The sequence below is a fragment of the Saimiri boliviensis genome, chromosome 4 (genome assembly GCF_048565385.1).
Source record: "Saimiri boliviensis isolate mSaiBol1 chromosome 4, mSaiBol1.pri, whole genome shotgun sequence".
Taxonomy (NCBI): domain Eukaryota; kingdom Metazoa; phylum Chordata; class Mammalia; order Primates; family Cebidae; genus Saimiri; species Saimiri boliviensis.
Window position 1 is genome coordinate 50,763,372 of NC_133452.1, and position 6,394 is coordinate 50,769,765.

Consider the following 6,394-nt stretch of genomic DNA (forward strand, 5'->3'; position numbering starts at 1 on the left):
CCTTATTTTACAAATGAGAGAAAAGCTCCAACATTTAAATGGTTTTTCTAAAAATGTCTTTTTACTTGAAAGATGATGAGGTTCTGGGACATATGCTTCTTAGCTCCTTCCTTCACTTCTTATTGCCCCATAAAAAGTATCTATTCACAAAGGGTAAAATCCATTTTGGTTGTTTGCTATGTGCTAGTCATTCATGTAAGCATTTTTCAAGTATCATTTAATCCTCACAACAGTCTATGGTATAGGTAATATCCTCATTTTACAGATTAGGTAATTGCATCTTAGAGATACTAAATAACTTAATCAAGGTTACATGACTAGTCAATGATTCGATACCCATGTTAATTCACAAAGGAGGAAAATATTACCTACAAGAAACTTCACTTTGCCCTGCTCTTCATCGCTTCCCACTGCCACACATCTACCTCTGCCACAGTCTGCACTGTGTCCTGCCTTCACTCCATTACAAGACATGGGTTATCCATGCTTTTGCCAAAGAAACCCTTCCTCCTGCCTACCAGATTCCATCCCCTCTTGCCCCTCATTCCTCCTGGGCTTGGCTCCAGCAGTTCTCTCTGCACTCCTGCTTCGTCAGTGTACCCCTTCCACCATCATACAAACATCCTGATACCTGTTCCATCTTCAAGACACCTCTCTCGACCCTACTTCTCCCTTTCAGCAAAACTTTAGAGCAGTTGGCTATTCCCCTTGTCTCCAGGTCTCTCCTGAACCCACTGCATGGGTTTTTGCCATTACCACTGCATGGAAACTCTTCCATCAGGGTCATTACTGCCCTTCGATGCTCGATTCCCAGTCCTTATTACACAGGACTAAACATTTGATTACTTTCCCCTCCCTGAAATCCTGTGTCACTTGGTTTACAGGACATTATATGCCTGTGATTTTCCTTGCTAATCTCTTCTTGCCTCCCCAGCTTTTCCACTCCTTGCCCAGTTTTCTCCACATCTCAGATCTTGAATGTTTTCCAGAGCCCCTTTCTATTCCCAGCCACACTCTTGGTATTCTCTTTCAATCTTCAACCCCTCAGCACCCATCTTACCTGATGATTTCTTTCCTGAACTCTAGACTCCTATATCTAACTCCTATTCAGTATTTTTACTTAAGTTTCTAAAGACCATCTCAACCTCAGCCTATTCCAAATTATACTCCTGCTCTCATTCCTCTGAACTTGCTCCTTTCCCAGGCTGATCCATCGTGGTAATTAAATGGAGACTTGATCCTGTCCATTGCTTAGGCCAAAAACTTCTTGTCTTTGACAATTTACTTTCTCTTGTACCTCACATTCAATCAGTTAGAAAATCCCATGGCATCTCTACTAAAAATATATCCAGGAGCCAGTCACTTCTTCCACACTTACTGCTCTCACTTCCATTCAAGCCACCACTATCTCTTGCTCTGCACCCACCTCCCTGCATGCTATTCCCGGCACAGTGGTCAGTGATCCCGTTCATAGGTAAAGTCAGGTCATGTGACTTATCTCAAACCCTCTATCAGCTCATCTCACTCTGTAAAAGCCAAAGTCCTTATCATAACCATCTCTAAGGCCCTACTTGTCTGGCTACCTAACTACCTCTGACATTGCACAGCAACCTCCTTGCTGATCCTGTAATATACCAGACATGATCCAGCCTCAGGGCCATTTTACTTGCTCTTCCATCTGTGTAGACTGCTCTTCCCCTGAGTTAGGGAGTCACACTCTCACATTTATCAAGACTTTCTGAAAATGGCTGGGTGTAGCTCACGCCTGTAACCCCAGCACTTTGGGAGGCTGAGGTGGGTGGATCACTTGAGGTCAGGAGTTCAAGACCAGCCTGACCAACATGGTGAAACCCCATCTCTAACACAAATACAAAAAGTAGCCGGGCATGGCAGTGCATACCTGTAATCCCTCCTACTCAGGAGACTGACGCAGAAGAATCGCTTGAACCTGGGAGGTGGAGGTTGCAGTGAGTGGAGATCACGCCACTGCACTCTAGCCTGGGTGACAGAGTGAGATACTGTTTAAAAAAAAAAAAGACTTTCTGAAAATGTCATCCCTCAATGACGCACAACCTATTGAAAATTGCAAATCATTCCTCCCCTTATCCAATTTTTCATAATATTTTTACCATCTCATACACTATAGAAGTTATTTATTTTATTGTCATAGGTACTAACCAAGGGTGAGGGAAATGGAGAATGGATAGTAGAGAAAAGAGACAAGGTCAGTTGCTCCTGTGATGGGGGCTGTGGCTCGTGCCGCATCCAGCACAGCACCTCCAGTTGGGACTGCTAGTCTGTGGAGCCTGGGGTACTCTACTAAACGTCCTCCAAAGTCTAATTTGTGTAGGGGCCAGACTGATGAATTAAATTTGCTGGGGACTACCACTCAGCTTCCTTTAGACCTTTAAGGGTGGCACTAAGTTCTGTCGTTTGCCCCGGGAAGTTTAAAATTTGTAGTCTTGCCCAGAGGGATGTGTGGAGGCAGCTTGAGAGTCCTTCCCCACTGTGATAGCTTTTGCCACAGGCCAAAGAGCCAATGTGAGCATGTGCATGTTCTGTCCATTTCAGTTATCCTTTCAAGGACCAGGGACATAATCACTGGCCTTTCCTCCAGTCAGTGGGCTCCGAGTCCAAAAACTAGTTTAGGTACAGAAGCTGGTTAAAAAATTGTGACCTTTTTTCCGAGATGAAATCTCACTCTGTCACCCAGGCTGGAGTTAAGTGGCGTGCTCTTAGCTCACTGTAGTCTCTGCCTCCCGTATTCAACCCATTCTCATGCCTCAGCATCCCGAGTAGCTGGGACTACAGGTCCTCACCACTGCGCCCAGCTAATGTTTTTTTTTTTCCGGTTGTTTTTTCTGTTTTTTTTTTTTTTTTGTTTGTTTGTTTGTTTTTTGGTAGAGATGGGGTTTCACCATGTTGACCAGGCTGGAAGAATTGTGACTTTTTAGTGGCACAGCTGCCCTCAGTCACCTCCCTTCTTCTGACTGTATTGATTAGGGGCCTTGCTAAAAAATACAGATTGCGAGCCCTACCCCTGGAGTTTCTACTCCGGTAGCTCTGGACTGGGGCCTGAGAATTGATATTTCTGTCAGTTTCTCAGGTGAGTGTCTAGGCATGGTAAGTGTCCGATTTGATCCCAGGCATCAGATCTCCAATGCTGGTAGGGAACTGTGTTTCGAAACCACTGGTTCAGACTCTGCAATACCCTTGCTGACTTCCCTTCTATCTTGCCTCTTGGATTCTGGCATTTCTATAGATCTCTGTGAGTCCATTGCCCTGTCTGCCACTCTGACCTTGCGGCTTATTGAAACATTTACTTCTACCTTGCATCTGACACTTAAGCATTGTCACCTGGCCTCTGTTTTACTCTGGGAACTTCTCTCTCCATATTGACCAGTCATTGGGTATGGGCTGCCCCGAGGAAGGGGCCGTGGCTTTGGGCTGGGGCTCTCTGCAGCTGAGGGCAGTCTCTGGAGAGGCTTCAGCTGTGAGCCATCAACTGCCAACACTTGGAGCAGCTGGGAAAAGTGGGCGCATCAGTCTTTAAATGGAAATTTGGGCAGTGCGCCTCAGCATCTACCCGTATCTGTCTCAGGCCAAGACTGGTGTGAGAGGAGTGGGGCACTTGCCTTAGGCACAAAATTTAAGGGGACACCAAAAAATTCAGTAATCAAAATAAATATTTTGGTGCAATATTTTAATCAAAAGACAAAAACAAATTCATGATGAATAGATTATAGGATTTTTAAATAAAGATGAGATCAATGTTCCTCGTTTCTCCTTTGCCCTGGGGATCTAGTGTGGCTTAGCATGGCATGTCTTCTCAGGTTTTGCGAGGTCAGGGCTTTTGTCTGTTGTGCGCGCTGATGTACCCACAATGGTTAGTGGAGTCTCTGGGCATAGTAAGTGTCTGATAAATATCTGTTGAATGAGACACTTAAAATATTTAAGGGAAGAATTACCATTCAGTTACATTTTTCATCTTTTTCCCAGCTTTTCCCACTAGTGTTAACTGAACACAAGAGGCTGTCTTCAAATTAGAGTCAGGCTTGAGAGGAAGCAGTGTGTGACTTAGGGAAAACACCTGGCCAAAATAGGATGCAGTTCACTATAAAGGGCAACTGTGAGGTGTGAATGTTTAAAAATATTTCCTTTTTTTCTTTTAGAGACAGGGTCTTGTCCTGTCTCCCAGGCTGGTGTGCAGTAATCATAGCTTATTGCAGTTTTGAAGTCCTGGGTTCAAGCGATCCTTCCACCTAAGCCTCCCAATAGGTAAGACTTGGGAGGCTGAGGCAAGAGACGCTTTCTACTGTGTCTGCTCATTTTTAAAATTTTTGTTGTAGAGACAGGTTCTTGCTGTATTGTCTAGGCTAGTCTTGAACTGCCAGCCTCAAGCAATCCTCTCACTTTGGCCTCTCAAAGTGCTAGGATGACTGGCATAAGCTACCATGCCTGGCCTAAAAGATCTTCTTAATTGATTTCATTGTCATGTTTAGTAGATATATGTAGTGTGCTTCTTTGTACTAACTATAACTATTAATTGTCAGCTTGTATAATTAGGACATAAGAATTTTTAAAAATGCTCAAATATCACCCTGCCCCAAAGTATAGATGGGTTTAGAATTCCAGGGCCAAAAGTGGAACAGAAAGCCATGGTACAGAGTGGGAAGAGTAATGGTAAGCAGGTGTCCCCCTCCCACACCCCAGTGCTCCCTGTTTCAGTGGGATGGAGGGGAACCCTGAGGGAAGCTCGAAGGAAGAGGTTAGCAGATAGAACAGCTTCGGGGGAAGATGGCAGCATTTTGGCACATGATGCTGGAAGAGGTTGTCGCCGGAGCTACCAGGCACTGACTCCAGTAAGTCCTCTTCCTACTGGAGGGCCTGTTGTCACCACAGCCTACCCTTGTTGTACCCAGAGCCAATTCTGACTTGTTTTTTAAGCCAATGAAAGGAGCTTGGGGCCAGGTGCAGTGGCTCATGCTTGTAATCCCAGCACTTTGGGAGATGGAGGTGGGCGGATCACCTGAGGTCAGGAGTTCAAGACCAGCCTGGCCAACATGGCAAAATCCCATCTCTACTAAAAATATAAAAATTAGCCAGGTGTGGTGGCTGGCAACTGTAATCCCAGCTATTCAGGAGGGTGAGGCAGGAGAATCACTTGAATGTGGAAGGTGAAGGTTGCAGTGAGCCGAGATTGAACCACTGCACTCCAGCCTGGGTGACAGAGACTCTGTCTCAAAAAAAAAAAAAAAAAAAAAAAGGAAATTGAGAGTCTCTGGGACAGGTAGGTCAGTGAGTTAAAGACAACTCCTATTAACTATAGAAAAATGAGACTGTGTCCCACCAAAGTTAGAGACATGTTTTTTCTCGCACAAGGGCAGGGCTTTTGTTTGTTTTGTTCACTGATGTGCCCCCAATGGTTAGTGGAGTGTCTGGGCATGGTAAGTGTCCGATTTGATCCCAGGCATCAGATCTCCAATGTCGTTTAAAAAACAGAGCAAAACCTGCCAAATACAAATTTAGACCTGACAAATCTCAGAATATGGTGAGCTGAGTTGTCTTGCCCCTCTCTGGAGCAAGAGCAGAACATGAAGACTGCTGGGGTGTTGATGGGCCTTATGGAGTAAGGACTGCAGTCCTTCCAGGCATGGAGAGACCTGGGAGAGTCCACGATGGTGAAGATATGGGAGGGTGGAGGAAGAGACTGGGATTGAGCACCTGCTGTGTGTTAGGCATCATATTAGATGCTCGTGTCCACACACACACACACACACACACAGACACACACAGTCATGTGCCATACAACGTTTCTGTCAACAATGGGGCACATTTACCATGTTGCTCCCATATGATTGTAACAGCACTGAAAAATTCTTGTAACTTAGTGATGTCTTGATGATCCTGATCCTGTACAGGTCTGGGCTAATGTGTGCTTGTGTCTTTTTTTTTTTTTTTTTTTTTGAGTTGGAGTCTTGCTCTGTTGCCCAGGCTGGAGTGCAGTAGAGCGATAGCTCACTGCAACGTCTGCTTCCTGGCTTCAAGTGATTCCCTTGCCTCAGTCTCCTGAGTAGCTGGGACTACAGGTGTGCACCACCACACCTGGCTAATTTTTTATATTTTTAGTAGAGACAGGGTTTCACTGTGTTAGTCAGGATGAACTTGATCTCCTGACTTCATGATCTGCCCTGGTCGGCCTCTCAAAGTGCTGGGATTACAGGCCTGAGCTACCACACATGGCCCATGTCTTTGTTTTTTAACAAAACAGGTTAAAAGGTTAAAAAATAAAAAGTAAAAAGCTTATAGAATAAGGATATAAGGAAAAATATTTTCATACAGCTCTATAATGTGTGTTTTAAGCTAATTGTTATTATAAAAGAATAAAAAATTT